The 14,336-nt window shown below is 47.5% G+C and overlaps 1 long non-coding RNA gene across 1 annotated transcript; it reads right to left on the minus strand.

The window, feature by feature from the left end:
- Positions 1-2,214: 2,214 nt before the first annotated feature.
- LOC116992995 lies at positions 2,215-14,285 on the minus strand. The gene is made up of 2 exons (XR_004417145.2): positions 14,225-14,285; positions 2,215-2,615 (listed from the first exon to the last, which is right to left on the minus strand). It is a non-coding gene; the product is annotated as an uncharacterized LOC116992995 (long non-coding RNA).
- Positions 14,286-14,336: the final 51 nt, after the last annotated feature.

Genomic DNA, 14,336 nt, shown 5'->3' on the forward strand with positions numbered 1-14,336 from the left:
ACACAGATGCTTTGGGAAGTGGTTTTACATCAGTCAGGAAGAACCCCAGTGAAGCTGTTGCTGTCTTTTGAAGTAGAATTGGTTAGCATAACTGCTCAAAATCTGTGAAGGCCTACACTTCAGTAAAAGCTACAGTATCTGGTCAGGATCAAGGTCCCACAGACAGGCCTTGTTAAGCCAGGCCAGACAAGATGGTTGACACATCAGTGTGAAGCCCTCAACTCACACTTCACTGACTTCTGCATTGCAAAACATCTGCTGAAGACAACAGGAATTCAGATATGAAGAAAAGCAGGACTCATCCTTGATATTCAAATAGCGAGAAGCTCCTAGGGTATGGGCAGAAAAGAGCACTCTCTCTCATACAAAGACATTGTAAAACCCTTCACTTCAGTTGCTTGATGCAAAATTTCGCTGCTCACTCATGCTGGAGCAGCTAAATTAAGTGTGTTACTTTCTATAAATCCTTCCTGTTGTCACTGGGTTGCTTTTTACTTATGGTCATTGTCCCTTTTGCTGCTATCAAGGAAAGAAACATAGCAGAGAGCTTTTGTTTAATGAGCCATCACATTTAAACATCACTTGTCTCAGCTGTTTTCCTTTTCTCATCGACCTTTGTTCATTAAAATCTACCCTGTTTGGTTGTTAACAGAATAATCATGGGGAGCAATAGCATAATGAGATTCCTTGTATCGGCATGATGCTGCTACCCCTGCTGCTTTCCCCCTACTCACCAGCTCTGATGGGGCTGTGCTTGCCTAGCATTACAGCCAGGCTAGCAGCAGCTTCAGAGCCAGCTTATTCCAAAGGCTGAACAGCTGGAACTGCACTTCCCCATATGGAGCAAGGTTTCTTTTCTTGATGGTGCCTGTGACATTCACTTTGTCCTTCTGCACGTCTGTTGCAGCCAGTTGCCAGCCCCTTGCCTTGGAAGAGGGCGTGGAGCAAGGAAAAGGGCCATCGGTCTGCTCTGTACAGATGGCACGTCAGCTGTGGCAACATTCACTGGGGACAGGGACAAAAAAAGGTGAGGTAAAAGAGTGGCATTTGTGCCCATCTGCAAAGGTGCTACAGGAGATTCTCCAGCATAAAAGTTCTCCTGTGCTTCTTTCCCTATCCAGGAACTTCAGCAATCCTAACCCAGGGAAACTAAGCCAAGCAAGCAGGGGAAGCAGCAGCCTCACTAGCTGGGCTTGCCTTAGGGCTTTGGGATAAGAGAGCTACTCACTCCAGTCATCCCATGACAGCAGAGATCTTAGCCAGAGATAGAGTGAGTAAAGATAAATGTAATTCCCACAGCTCTGGTTTTCATGTGTATGCTGAAATATGAGACAAAAAAAAAAAAACCCTTGCATCCCTGACCCATTGACACTTACCATGGCTCATTTTTAGCATGAAGAACTATAATGAAACTTAGACTCATGAGTCTCTTATTTACCTCTCAGCTGTCCAGCACAGGAACATTCAGATCCTGATGGATGGCACTTCGTACCTGTGAAGGCAGTGCTAGGATCAGTACCCTGCAGTACCTGTTGCTTGTCATGTTACCTGTATGAAGGAACACATGATGAGTTTAGCCTGCACTCACAGCAGCCAAGTCCAGTAACGAGTGGTGGGAGATGCCAGCTGTGGAGCTTTCACTCTTCTGGCTCATGGGCAAATGGTTGAGTCTGCAATAGCCATGAGCGGGACAGTGACCCCACAGTGTTAACACAGGTCTTGTTAACCCTGTCAGGAAGACACGTCCTTGAAGAAAGTGGCCATGCCCTTCCATCTGTACCACCATCAGCTGGTTCTGCTACGTTTCTCACCTGTACCAGACAGACTGAGGGTTTGCATGGAATCTCATCAGAGGATAAATCAAAGACCCGAAGTTCATTAAAACAGGGATGACTGGACACAAGGAAGACATTTCTGAGAACATATTGTAGGATCAAATCCCTGCATATTGTCAAATTTGAATATTCTACCCAGACCATTAGAAATACTCAGTAGACACTGACACCTCCCACCAGTGGAAAGGTTAACATCAACCTCAAAGTCACATGCCAGTTCTCCAGTTGCTTAACCTTCCTGTGAGCAGAAGGCAGCTAAGACAGAAAATGTTCACATATTTGGATGTGCATATTCCCATTTGTCCTGGTTTGGAGAGTGAAAATCCCCTCCCTCCAATTTATTATAATTTGGAAATTAAGGGACTCTCAGGCAAAGGTATGGGTTTAGGAATAACAGTTCTTGACTGATATATCTTCAAGACAAACGAGAACATCAGCTATGAAAATCAGCAACAAAACAGAAAAACTCAGTCCCAGTCCCTTTTCCAGTCGCAGACACTCTTCTCTTCCACACGGTCCTGGTGGGGACCAGGGCAGGGCCCTTGCAGCTGTGGTGGCAGCAGACCATCGCAGGGAGGTGGAGACGGAGGCGGCAGGGCAGTGTCCCAGGTGGATGACGAGTGAAGGTAGACTTCCTGCTCACCGTTTAGGTCCTGGTTCTCAGCAGTGGTCTCGGAAGCAGGAGGCAGTGCAGGGTGCAGGGCAAATCCGACTGCAGAGAAACCTCTCTCCTCCGTGTTTGGACCAGCAAGTGGCCCAAGGAAGAAAGAAAAAAAACAGCTGTGTGCCAAGGAAGAAAAAAAAAAAGCCACTCAGACCCCCCAAACCCTATCAAGCGATCTAGGGAGGGAGACAGTCCCCACCCACCCCTTTTCTCTTGAGCAATCAAAGGCTGAGGGAGCCGCCCAACAGACCTCCTTACCATGATAATGGGAAAAATTCTCCATGGAGGAGGAAGAGTAAAAACCCCCCCAATCCCTAACACCATTCTATACTGTGTGCAAGCCTTGACCCCTGGGTAACCCTGAGCCTCTTTTCTCAGACTGAATTAACCATTACAAGTACCATGCTCACGAGAAGACGAGGTAGAATGAGGAACCATGAAGCAGAACTGTTCTAATGGGTAGCAATTATGCTTCTTTGTCAGCACCCAAATCACGCCACATAGACATGCACACATGATGCTGGGCCCATCTTTCTCAATTAGACAGGCTGTGGCTACTTTTTGTAGACAGCTCAGTCTCAGCAAGTCAGAGCTGAACATCTACTTCTCTAAGGCTTAACCCAGTGAGCACTGTGAGTGGGGCTCAACCGCTTTCACTGTGCAACACCACTCCAGTCTTACAGAGCAGCAGAAGAGTTGCAGCTCCTCCATACTCACTCAACGTTCCTGATATTCATCTCTCCTTTTTTCACCCACTCAGGTTGGAAAAAACTCTTCCAGCCTTGTTAATTATTCTATGTACAGTAATTTCACGATTATAAGCCGCACTGAGTATAAGCCGCACTTCTGGGTGCCAGCAACTTTTCATTCTTTGTCCATATATAAGCCGCACCTGATTATAAGCCACACATTATAATACAGAGTGTGATAAAAGGTATCTATTCTATCACCATCTGTTGAGGGTGGGGACAGTGATCCTTATCTCAGTGGGAGATATTCTGCTAATGGGCCATCCATTGACCAGGCAGGGCATTGTTCTTTATCTTTTCACAACCCATCCCTCCTCCTCGGAGTCATTTTCTGCTAATGGCCCATTCAGTCCCACTGTGTGACTGACAAAATTACTTTATCCCATTAGAAGTTGCTCCAGCTGGGGGGAAGAGCCCAACATTTCTTACCAAAATAAAAACAGAGGTTTTGGGACACTAAGGGAGCCCCTTTCTCCACTGGACTCCAGAGGAAAACTGGAGTTATCCACATCACCACTGGACATCCAGAGGGAAACTGCACCTTCTAAGGACCACTGCTTCAACTGAACCCCATCTGTCACTACAAGAGGACTGCAGCCACCATTTAATGGGACTGCTACCAACACCCTGCCTGACAGGGTGTCAGGTTGCACCCTGACTTTGTCAGGGTTTGGAGTTTGTTTCTTTGTAGTATTGTATTTCTATTTTAATTTCCCTAGAAAAGAACTGTTATTTCTAATTCCCATGTTTTTTGCCTGAAAGCCCCTTGATTTCAAAATTATAATAATCTGGAGGGAGGGGGTTTACATTCTCCATTTCAAAGAGAAGTTCCTGCCTTTCTCAGCAGACACCTGTCCTCCAAACTAAAATAGCACCTTTTTGTTCTTTGTCTGTATATAAGCCGCACTTTGGGTTTGGACCAAAATTTTAGTCAAAAAATTTACTGTACCTTTTCTTCTCAGGAAAAAATGGCACTTTCATAACACCATGTCCAACATACTGACACAGCACAGCTAATTCCTCTTTTATAAAGGGCTTGATCCAGAGCCAGTGAAGTTTCTCTTGTTTCTCTTTGATTCTTGTTGTCCAGACTCAACTTATTCTTTTCAAGCTAAGCTCTTTATTCAGCAATATCCTCCAGATTTTGTCAGTGCAGGGAAATTTTACCAGTATAAACTAGGTTATGAGATTGACAACTAAGTAGTTTTACTGGTGAATACATGGATAGAAACTCCTTTGCCCCTTTGTTTTAGTGGTGTTTTGGAAGAGGCTTAAATTAAACCAAAAAGTGATTTATTTTAAAACAATGCCTGCAGGAGGCATAAACCAAGAGTGCCTTCATTTTGCTCGTATGCTCATTTTGATTGCTTTAATGTTTCTAATTACAGTGTTAACACTTCTTCCATTTGACAAGCAGGGAAGACAGTTTGGCTCAACCAAGGAAGCTGGAGTATGGGTTATGGGAGATGTACATCACCTTCCAGAATGGCTTGCTCCTGACAGCTTGGAAAGAAAGGATGCTCTCATTGGCATTCTGTTATTTCAGCTTGTTCTTCCACCGAGGCTCTGATGGGGCAGCATTTTCAATGACAATGCAGTGGCAATGAAAATCCTGCTATTACCACTTCTGGCAAGAAAACTTTGTGGACATATGCGAAGAATGATCTCTGCTTTCCTTGTGGAAGAAGACAAGATTCAGTGTGTTCATCCAAACTTCTCTACAGGCAGAAGGCCTCGAGCCATTTATTGCTCTGCTTAATTACTGTACCATTAGTAAAGGCTTCTTAATGTCTAACGAGATCTTCCTTCTGTTTAAGCCAATTACATATTGTCCTATCCCCCTGGAGACACAGCACTGATTATTACTTCAAAGCACGTCAAAGCCAATACAAATTTAACAGCAAAGGCTGGATTGTGAGTGAGGTATCTCAAGACTGATAGTTACATACATTTGGTTGAAAGCCATGGCCTGAACAATTTTTAAGGGGTCTCCAAAAACAACATGGGTTCTAAAAAACTTCACTACAGAAAATTTTAATCCAACTTGTTTAGATGGAAGAAAGGAATGGAAGCTTTTAACTATTGCCTGCAAAAATATGATTCTCTTACATCCAGAAGAGTGTTAATTCAGATCCCTTAACAACATAACCCAAAATATAATTTAATTGGTAAGTAATAGATGATATTCATATCTTAGTAAATTTAATCAATGTATTGAATGCAGGAAGGGCTTCTAGTCTCTCAGCTCTAAGATTGCAGCGTCAAGGCAGCAGTTGCCGAAGCACTCATGCTCAGATAAGGTTTCTGTCACCATGTTATTCACTGTCGAGACAAGACAGCCCATCTAAAACAGCAAAAGGGGCAAGAAAAAGTGAAAAACCCACAGAAGTCAATAGAGTAATGCTTCAGATAAGCCTATCACTCTCTTTGTCACCAGTTGCACCCCATTTTTAGTCTCAGATTTAGTCCCTGTGTGTGCTCAGGGCCAAAAATAAACCCTTTTATTTTCCTCTGAAAACACTGACCCTTTAAAGATAAGTGGGCCAACTCCTCTGAAGCCAGCACTCCTCTCCTGGTTCATTCTCTAATGCCCTCTTTGACCACATCCCCAGAAAGTTGCCAGTATCCATCCTACCCTTCCACCTGTCATCCTAGAAGATCACCGGTTTGTAGCATCTGGCTCCCCATGCTCCCCGGAGAGCACATCTGGTCTAGTTTCTATAGGCACCGAGACTGCTCCAGGTTTTCCAGAAAGAGTACAGTTATTTCACGAATACAAGCCGCACCATTTTGACTAAAATTTGGCTCCCACACCGGAAATGCGGCTAATACTCAGGAGTGGCTAATATGTGAATAATTTTCTGACATTTCCACTCCCAGAAGTGGAAACCGAGGTGCTGAGTCAAGCAACTTGCCAGTAAAAGCTGGCATTTCATTACAAATTGTTACTCTGTTGCACCACGGGTGGAGCCTGGCTCCCGGCAGGCAGCACAGGGGGCGGGGAGAGAGGCGGGAGAGCTCTCTCCTTCCCTCCTCTGCCGCAGCCCAGGGGAGAGACGGGGGGGCCCCGTGCTGCCTTCCCCGCGGCCTGGGGGGAAGGCGAGGGCCCCGTGCCGCCATCCCTGTGGCCTGTGGGGTAAGCAGGGGGCTCCTGTCCCTGCCCACTGCAGTAGGAGCAGGCAGGCTCCGTTCCCGCCCGCCGCCACTGCCGCGGGAGTGGGGAAGCTCCGTCCCTGCCTGCCACCATGGGGCAGCGCCGGGCCAGGGTGACCAAGCCCAGTGGTAGCGGCAGCCGGCCCCGAGCGGCCCCGCTGAGCGGCAGCACCGAGTTGGGCCACCTGGCCCCGTCAGCAGCCACGAGTGGGCTGAGCCTGCACAGCCTTAGCTGAGCCAGTAAACCCCGCCCTGCCGCAGTTCTGTTACTATTTGGCAACTTTGTTGCACGCGGGTCCTCGCTGCGAACAAGAGAGCGGCTTATACTCAGGTGCAGCTTATTTATGGACAAAGAATGAAATATTTGCCAACACCCAGAGAGGCGGCTTATAGTCCGTGCGGCTTGTATTCATGAAATTACTGGAGCCAGATGGAACGTGCACTTCTCCGATCCCTAAAGATTAGAACATTCATAAAATTTAAGGTGAATTACCAAAGATGTGAAATGAGTGCATGTGAAGGCATATTAAGCCCTGCATTAATATTTGGAGATAAAGTGAGCTTTGCTTTGCTTTTGTTTAATTATACCATAGTGAACCATGACCATTTTCCTTCTGTATAAGAACCCCTACACAGAGGATAAGTGCACTACAAGTTCTGCACATTACCTCATACCTCACACTAACTTGTCTTAACTCCCCATGTAAACAAGCCCTCAGAGGACTGTTTTTTTCCTCTCTCATGTGATGGTTCACTTTGTCACAAAGTGAAATGCATTGGAGAAAACCATTTGCAGTGAATTTTCCCTCAGTTGTGCCTGCAGCGACATCTTTGTTGTGAACTCCTGCAAAACTTCTCCCTCTGCCTAAGCTTATGTGGTTGTTTTTTTTCTTTTTCACACATCTATATGGGAACAGCTTATAATTAGTAAAGCAGCATCCCTCGACAATGTAGAGAGGGAACTGCTGGCCTGATCTACAGGTGAGATGCAGAGATGATCTAGGGAGATTAATTGCTGGGCTAAGGATCACACGGGCTGTCTACATCTGAGCATAGAAATCATCTAAACCTACATCTTTTCTGTCCCTGGAAGCATCTTTCTTCCTCCTCTCAGTGGAGTTTTCCTTGTTAGAAATACACAATGAGCTTCTTCAAACCTCAGGATCGTGCCAGTTTTGTGGGAAAGAAAAAAAAATAAAAATTACTGCCATCTGCATGACTACCAAATCTTTCCCTCTCCCCCTCATATTTCATCCTCCCTTCTAACTTAAGAGCAGTAGGAGACCTTAACATTAAGATACTGAACCAATCACAGTAGGAATAGACAAAGTGAAAAGGGAGGTGATGGAGGTTGAGAAAATGTATTTTTAGTCAGTTTGATGAATTATGGAGATGTGAAGCTGATAATTTATTGAAGAAGTGAAACGGGGGACTCTACGTAAATGTTTTCAGATGAATAATTAATGTGTCTTTTTAGCATCAGGGGGTCTTTAATTAAAGCCTCTGTAAAACAAGGGAAGGCAGATAGGCCTGGCTCTCCTTGAAGCAGCTAATTGCACCTTTCCCATGTACAGCTACATTCAGAGACAAAGTATCATTTGCATCAATAAAGAAGGACAGATCCTACTAGATTGAGTACAACAATTTCACGACCATAAGGCATACCGGACTATAAGGAGCACCCCTGGGGAGTCGGCAAAATTCGCAACTTTGTAAATCATATAAGGCGCACCGGACTATATGGCGCACTTTTTTTTGCAGTGAGGCTCCGCCCCCAGCTCCCCCTGCGTGGTTTCTGGCTGAGGCCCCACCTCAACCCGGCAGCCATTGGCCCCCGGGCCCGCCTGTACCCGGCAGGGGCGGTGCCGCAGGTCCCCAGGCCCGCCTGTACCCGGCGGGGCTGGGGTATGCCCGCCGCCCCTCTGTGCCGCCTCTCCGGGGCCAGGCTATGGCCGCTGCCCCTCCGTGCCCCCTCCACGGGGCCGGAGCGTGCCTCTGGAGGGGCCATCCCACCTCCACGGGGCTGGGGCGTGCCTGTGGAGGGGCCGTCCCGCCTGCATGGGGCCGGGGTGTGCCCACCGCTGCTCCGCCCCGCCTCCACCTGGTAGCCATGGCACTGCCGGCTCCCCCCGCGGCTCACAGCTCTCACTTCCGGGTAGGCAAATTTCTGAACTTTGTCCATCAGATAAGGCGCACCGGACTATAAGGCGCACTTCCAGGTTTGGGGGAAAATTTTAGTCAAAAGGGTGCACCTTATAGTCGTGAAATTACTGTAGTTGGAGACTGTAGAGGCCAGCTGAGTAACCCTGGGCTTAGGTGGTCTGTATCACACTTTAAAATATCTTGGCATACAGGTCAAATAAGGCGGCATGGGAAAGAGAAGATGAAGAGGGTACTCTGGCCACAAGGCTTTGACGAATGCAGAAAGTCTTTCATAACCATCTGTGAATTACAGCCTGTTCAAGAGGGACCTACTGACAGCACTGTGTGATACGTTTGCCTTCCAAAATCCTGTTCCATACCCTGCCTGCCTTCCTGTTCCAATGCCAGGAATAGGTTCACATCAGAGGGGAGCACAGCAATAAGGCAGTGTTCAGAAGATGGAGCAAAAAGACAAACCAGAGTCTTCCCAGTACCCAGATGCTGTCCTTATGCCCAGCATCCTCCACAGGCATCACTCCCTCATCTGAACTTCATATCTGGACCCTTCCTTCCTTCAGCGGTTTCATAGCTGATGGAGATGGAATTGAATGAAAGTTCACTATGGACTTCAGCCAGAACATAGCATCCCCTCCCTCTCATGCCATGTGATTGTGAGACCAACTTTAGGCCTTCTATCTTACAAGGACTGGGCCTCCCAGAAGGTCTGTGATTAATTTGCAAGAGAATGTATAAGACCATAGTAGTTTAAGGAACTAGAATGGGACAATAAAGGTATGACAAAACCTGTCTCAGTTAATACTGCTAAGGAGCTTCTAATATAATCGCAAATTTGACTTATTTAAATGCCACGGGAACAGCAGGTAAATTTCCAAACAAGGAACACAGTCTTGTTTTTCTTGGGAATGTTATCTAAACTAGACACATATTAACTACAGTAAATTCACGAATACAAGCCGAACTGAGTATAAGCCGCATCTCTGGGTGTTGGCAAATATTTTGGTTTTTGTCCATAAATAAGCCGCACCCGAATATAAGCCGCTCTGTTGTTCGCAGCGAGGACCCACGTGCAATTAGTAACAGAACCGCGGGAGGGCGGGGTTTACTGGCTGAGCTAAGGCTGTGCAGGCTCGGCCCGCTAGGGGCTGCCAACGGGGCCAGGTGGCCCAGCCCGGCGCTGCCACTCGGGGCCGGCCGCTGCTGCCACTGGGCTCGGGGCCACCCACCGCTGCCACTGGGCTCGGTCACCCCGGGTCGGCGCTGCCCCGCGGTGGCAGGCAGGGACGGAGCTTCCCCCACTCCTACGGCAGCGGCGGCGGGCGGGGACGGAGCTTTCCCGCGCCTGTGGCGTTGGCGGCAGGCGCGGACAAAGCACCCCGGCTCCTCCCCAAGCCGCGGCAATGGCGGCGCAGGGCCCCCGTCGGCTCCCCGGGCCGTGGCAATGGCGGCGCAGGGCCCCCGTCAGCTCCCCGTGCCACGGCAATGACGGTGCACCCCCCCCCTCCTCCCCGGGCCGCGGCAATGGCAGAGCCCCCCCACCCGTCCTCCCCTGGGCTGCGGCAGAGGAGGGAAGAAGAGCTCTCCCGCCTCTCTCCCCGCCCCCTGTGCTGCCTGCAGGGAGCCAGGGCAACACAGTAACACTGTAACAATCGCAGAATGCCGGCTTTCACTGGCAGGTGCTTGGCTCGGCGCCCTGGCTGGCACGTCTGGGGTTGTAAATGTCAGAAAATTATTCACATATTAGCCGCCCCCGACTATTAGCCGCACTTCCGGGTTTCCACCAAAATTTTTGTCAAATTGCTGCGGCTTGTATTCGTGAAATTACTGTAGATTTGACACCATGGCAAAGAAACTTCATCCCACTTTTTTGGTTCATCATTAGCACTAGTAACATTACTGGTAACATTACAAATGAGGGAGCAAGAGTCAGTTGAAACTTTATTTTTAACAGAAAGGGTTCAATCTAAGGTAGGCTAAACAGGTTCCCAAAGCAAATATTTTCAAACACAGAACCTAGTAACATGTCTCTTTCCTGCATTGCCAAAGACTGGACTGAAGGAGACCTCAAGGGGCTACCCAGTTTGTGCCAGTCATCTATGAAAGAGGTTTGCTTATCCTGTTGCACCCCCACTTCCTGAAGCCATACTTGAGGCACTCCCTTTCAGCAAACTTTGAGCAGAAAGACAGAATTCAGAATTCTTGAAGGTGTTCTCCCCTTCAAGAAAGGTTTCACTGACTTCCACAAACATCTTGGCTTTCAGGAAAGCCCCGAATCTTTGATATTGAGAGCATGTGTTTTCTGTTTGCCCACACCAATGCTCTTGACAGGTCTGATGACATGCCTGTGAGCTCAGCGAAGGGTTTACCGCTGTGCTTTGCGGAGGCAAGCATTGCCAGAAGGTCTCGGAGGCTGCCGCACTCCGAGGCCCGGTGAGCAGCTACGAGGCTCTGCTGCTCTCTGCTGGGAAATGCGGGCAGATACCGAGTTGCAGTAAGTGCTAGGGGAAAAGCTGCATTTGCCAGCACACAAACACTCAGAGCCACCTGTACAAGCCCAGACACATGGGTATAGTCTCCTCTTCAGAATCGCTGCCAGAAGCACACCCATATCAACATTTGCTAGTACAGGAGCAGTCTGGATGCAAATCAGGAGCCCCAGGGACGTCTCTTCCCCTTGCACCCCAGCCCTCTACCTCATAGAGGAGCTGGCTTTCTCCATTCTCTTGCACTAACACCTGCTCTCCTCCCAGCCTGTTTTCTTCTCAAAAACCCTCTGGATGGAGAGCAGAACAATTAACCCACCACTGAGGTAAGGAACCAATATGCAGGGCAGCCTCATAACCCTCACAGAGTTACCGGTCAGGACACAGATGAGCAGAGATGTCTCCCCACAGACCCCAAGCCTCTGCCTCACAGCCTGGGTTTTTTTGACCATTGTTCTGTGACCTAAAGTTGCTCTTTGTTCACCAGAGCTCAGGAAGGTTTTAACTATGTCTGACTGCAGCTGTGCAAAACCAAAGGTCGGAGAGCTTTGGGACTGCAGCGTGCAGAGAATCATGAGGCCCCGGCTGTGGGTATTGACTAGGCTGTCACAGTTCATGGATCATGAGGCAGGTGAGCTCTCTGCTCCAGCACCAATTTCAGCCTGGAGGAAACCTCAGCTTCTGACAGCAAATCCTACACAAAGGAGGGGGACAAATCACCCAGCCTGAGGCTGACCAAGGCCCTCCTACCCCTTTAAGCAACGACATTTAAATTTGTTTATATGTTTCTTCCCATGCATCTCATTACAATTTTCAAGTAGCAGATGAGGCGACCAGAATTTGAGATAGGAATTTTCAGGATTTGGCTATTATATATGTGTATTTACAGCTCAATAAAATAAGAAGAAATATTCAAAGTAAACAGACTGTGGAAAGTGATTTCTTCCAACTCCACTGCAGACTTACAAGAAACCAAACAAAAAGGCTCAAGAGTGGTTTGAGCATAATTTATTAACCCGAAAGGGACTGCATTGTTAACCAACATTATTTATAGTAAGCAGCTCAACCATCTCTACTGAACAACTGTGCGATACTGCAGGGACAAATGCAGTGAGTTACTACAGAGATAGGACAAAACTAGCAGCAGGTCTATGCTACAGCTGTTAGAAAAAGCATCCCCAGGAGACATACACTGAATTCTAATGGCTATCTTATTTCTCTGACAATTTATTTAAGCTTTAACTTAACAGTATGAATGATAGCCACAGTTACACAGTGACTCCCAATAAAGGAGTATATTGCTAATCTGCAGCTGGTGTTTTCTTATTTATTTCAAAGTGCTTAAGTTCTAGACTTAGCATATGGTGCCATATAAATAATAATATAATAATATGTTTTTGCTTTCCATGTGCCTGTATAGAAAAAAGCCATGTGATTTATCTCACATAAGCATTACATTTAAGGCATTATTTTGCTCAGAATTTTTAATGCATTTACAACACATCTTCTGCTTTTTTTAATCTGTTCTTTTGAAAGAATAAACAGAGAAGTGATGCTTATTTAATAGATTCATTCATCTTAGTTCTCTATGCAAAATCCTAGCTTTCCAGACCAAGAAGCCAGATCCCTGCACTAAGCAGTGGGGTTGGAAATGGAGAGATCTGCTGTTTACTGATGAGGCACAGATGAAAGGAACACATGGGGCTCGAGATTTACCCACAGCATGACACTATTTGAAGCCAGTAGGTAGCTGAGAACTGAGGAGAAACCCATGGGAGAAGTCCTGAAGGGAGCCATGCTGTGGAGAACACAGCACTGGGGATGGCTCAGCACATAACCACCCTAACAAACAACTGATATCAAGATGCCACTTTCAGATAAAACTGTATCAGCAGTACAAAAAGCCAGCAGTTCCATGCTGTCTGGAATCATCATTGTCACATGGAGAAATGGGAGATGCAAGAAGGGATCAGACAGGGTATCCCGGCATCCCATGAGTGCAAACAGCAGTGCTCCAGTGCAAGATGATCTAAGTGGTCAGCATGGCTGAGGATATGGACAGCACTGTCATGAACCTAGCACTGGAGCAGTGAGGCAGCTGTTTCTCTTAAAAGGCCCAATGGCATAATCTGAAAAACACACACAAAGTGAACTGCTCTGAATGGAAGTGACATCTGTAAGTTTAGAACAGCTTATGAAGTCCTGGATCTCCCCTCCTCCCATCCCCATAAGCCCCCATAGCAGTTTCAGCCAGTTGTTTCAAACCTAGCTCTTGACAGACTGGAACATGAACCAGAATATGCCAGAAGCTGGTTCCTGTGGTAACCCAGCACAGCTTTTATCTTTATCCTTTCATCTCCTCTTTGGGGAAAACTGGCAGTCTTTGTTTTTTCTGATTAAGTTCATCATGCAGAACACCAGCTGTCTAGATCTGTGTAAAACTGAGGACAGGAGAAAGTACCTCTCACATCAATGTACATGAAAATATTTCTCTCAGCACTCTATTATCCTACCTCTTACTTTCCTGCATCCCTGCACAAGCTATTGGACACGTCCTTTGCCAGGACCAAGACCAGAACTAGAACCAAGACCTGAACCAGAGCCAGGACTAGAGCCAGTACCAGGCACCATCACCACTGACATCCTGGCCTGTACAATTCCTGTATCAGGAATTGTGTGAGCAGCAGGACCGGGGCAGTGATTGTCACCCTGTACTCAGCACTGGGAGGCCACACCTCAAATCCTGTCTCTTCTGAATTGAGCCCACTTCTGGGTCCCTTCACGACAAGACATTGAGGTGCTGGAATGAGTCCAGAGAAGGGCAATGGCACTGCAGGTGAAGGGCTTGGAGCACAAGCCCTTCAAGCACAAGCTTGAAGCTTGCCCTTCAAGCACAAGCTGCAAGGAGCAGCTGAAGGAGCTGGGGGATGCTTAGCCTGGAGGAAAGGAGGTTTAGGGAGAACCTTATGACTCTCTACAACCACCTGTAAACAGAATGTTGCCAGGTGGAGGTTGGTCTCTTCTAACAGGCAACCAGCGATAGGGCAGGAGTCTTAAGCTGCGCCAGAAGAGATTTAGGTTGGACATCAGGAAAAATGTCTTCACAGAAAACGTGATTAAACACTGGAATGGGCTGACCAGGAAGGTGGTGGAGTCACCGTCCCTGGACATGGCACTTACTGCCGCCATGGCGATGCCGGTCACCGCCTGGACTCGTTGACCGGGAAGCTCTTTTCCCACTGACTAACTCCGGAATTCCCCCCGCCCCCGCACTGCATTTCCGCCCTGCAAT

This window comes from Catharus ustulatus, chromosome 2 (assembly GCF_009819885.2).
Source record: "Catharus ustulatus isolate bCatUst1 chromosome 2, bCatUst1.pri.v2, whole genome shotgun sequence".
Classification (NCBI taxonomy): domain Eukaryota; kingdom Metazoa; phylum Chordata; class Aves; order Passeriformes; family Turdidae; genus Catharus; species Catharus ustulatus.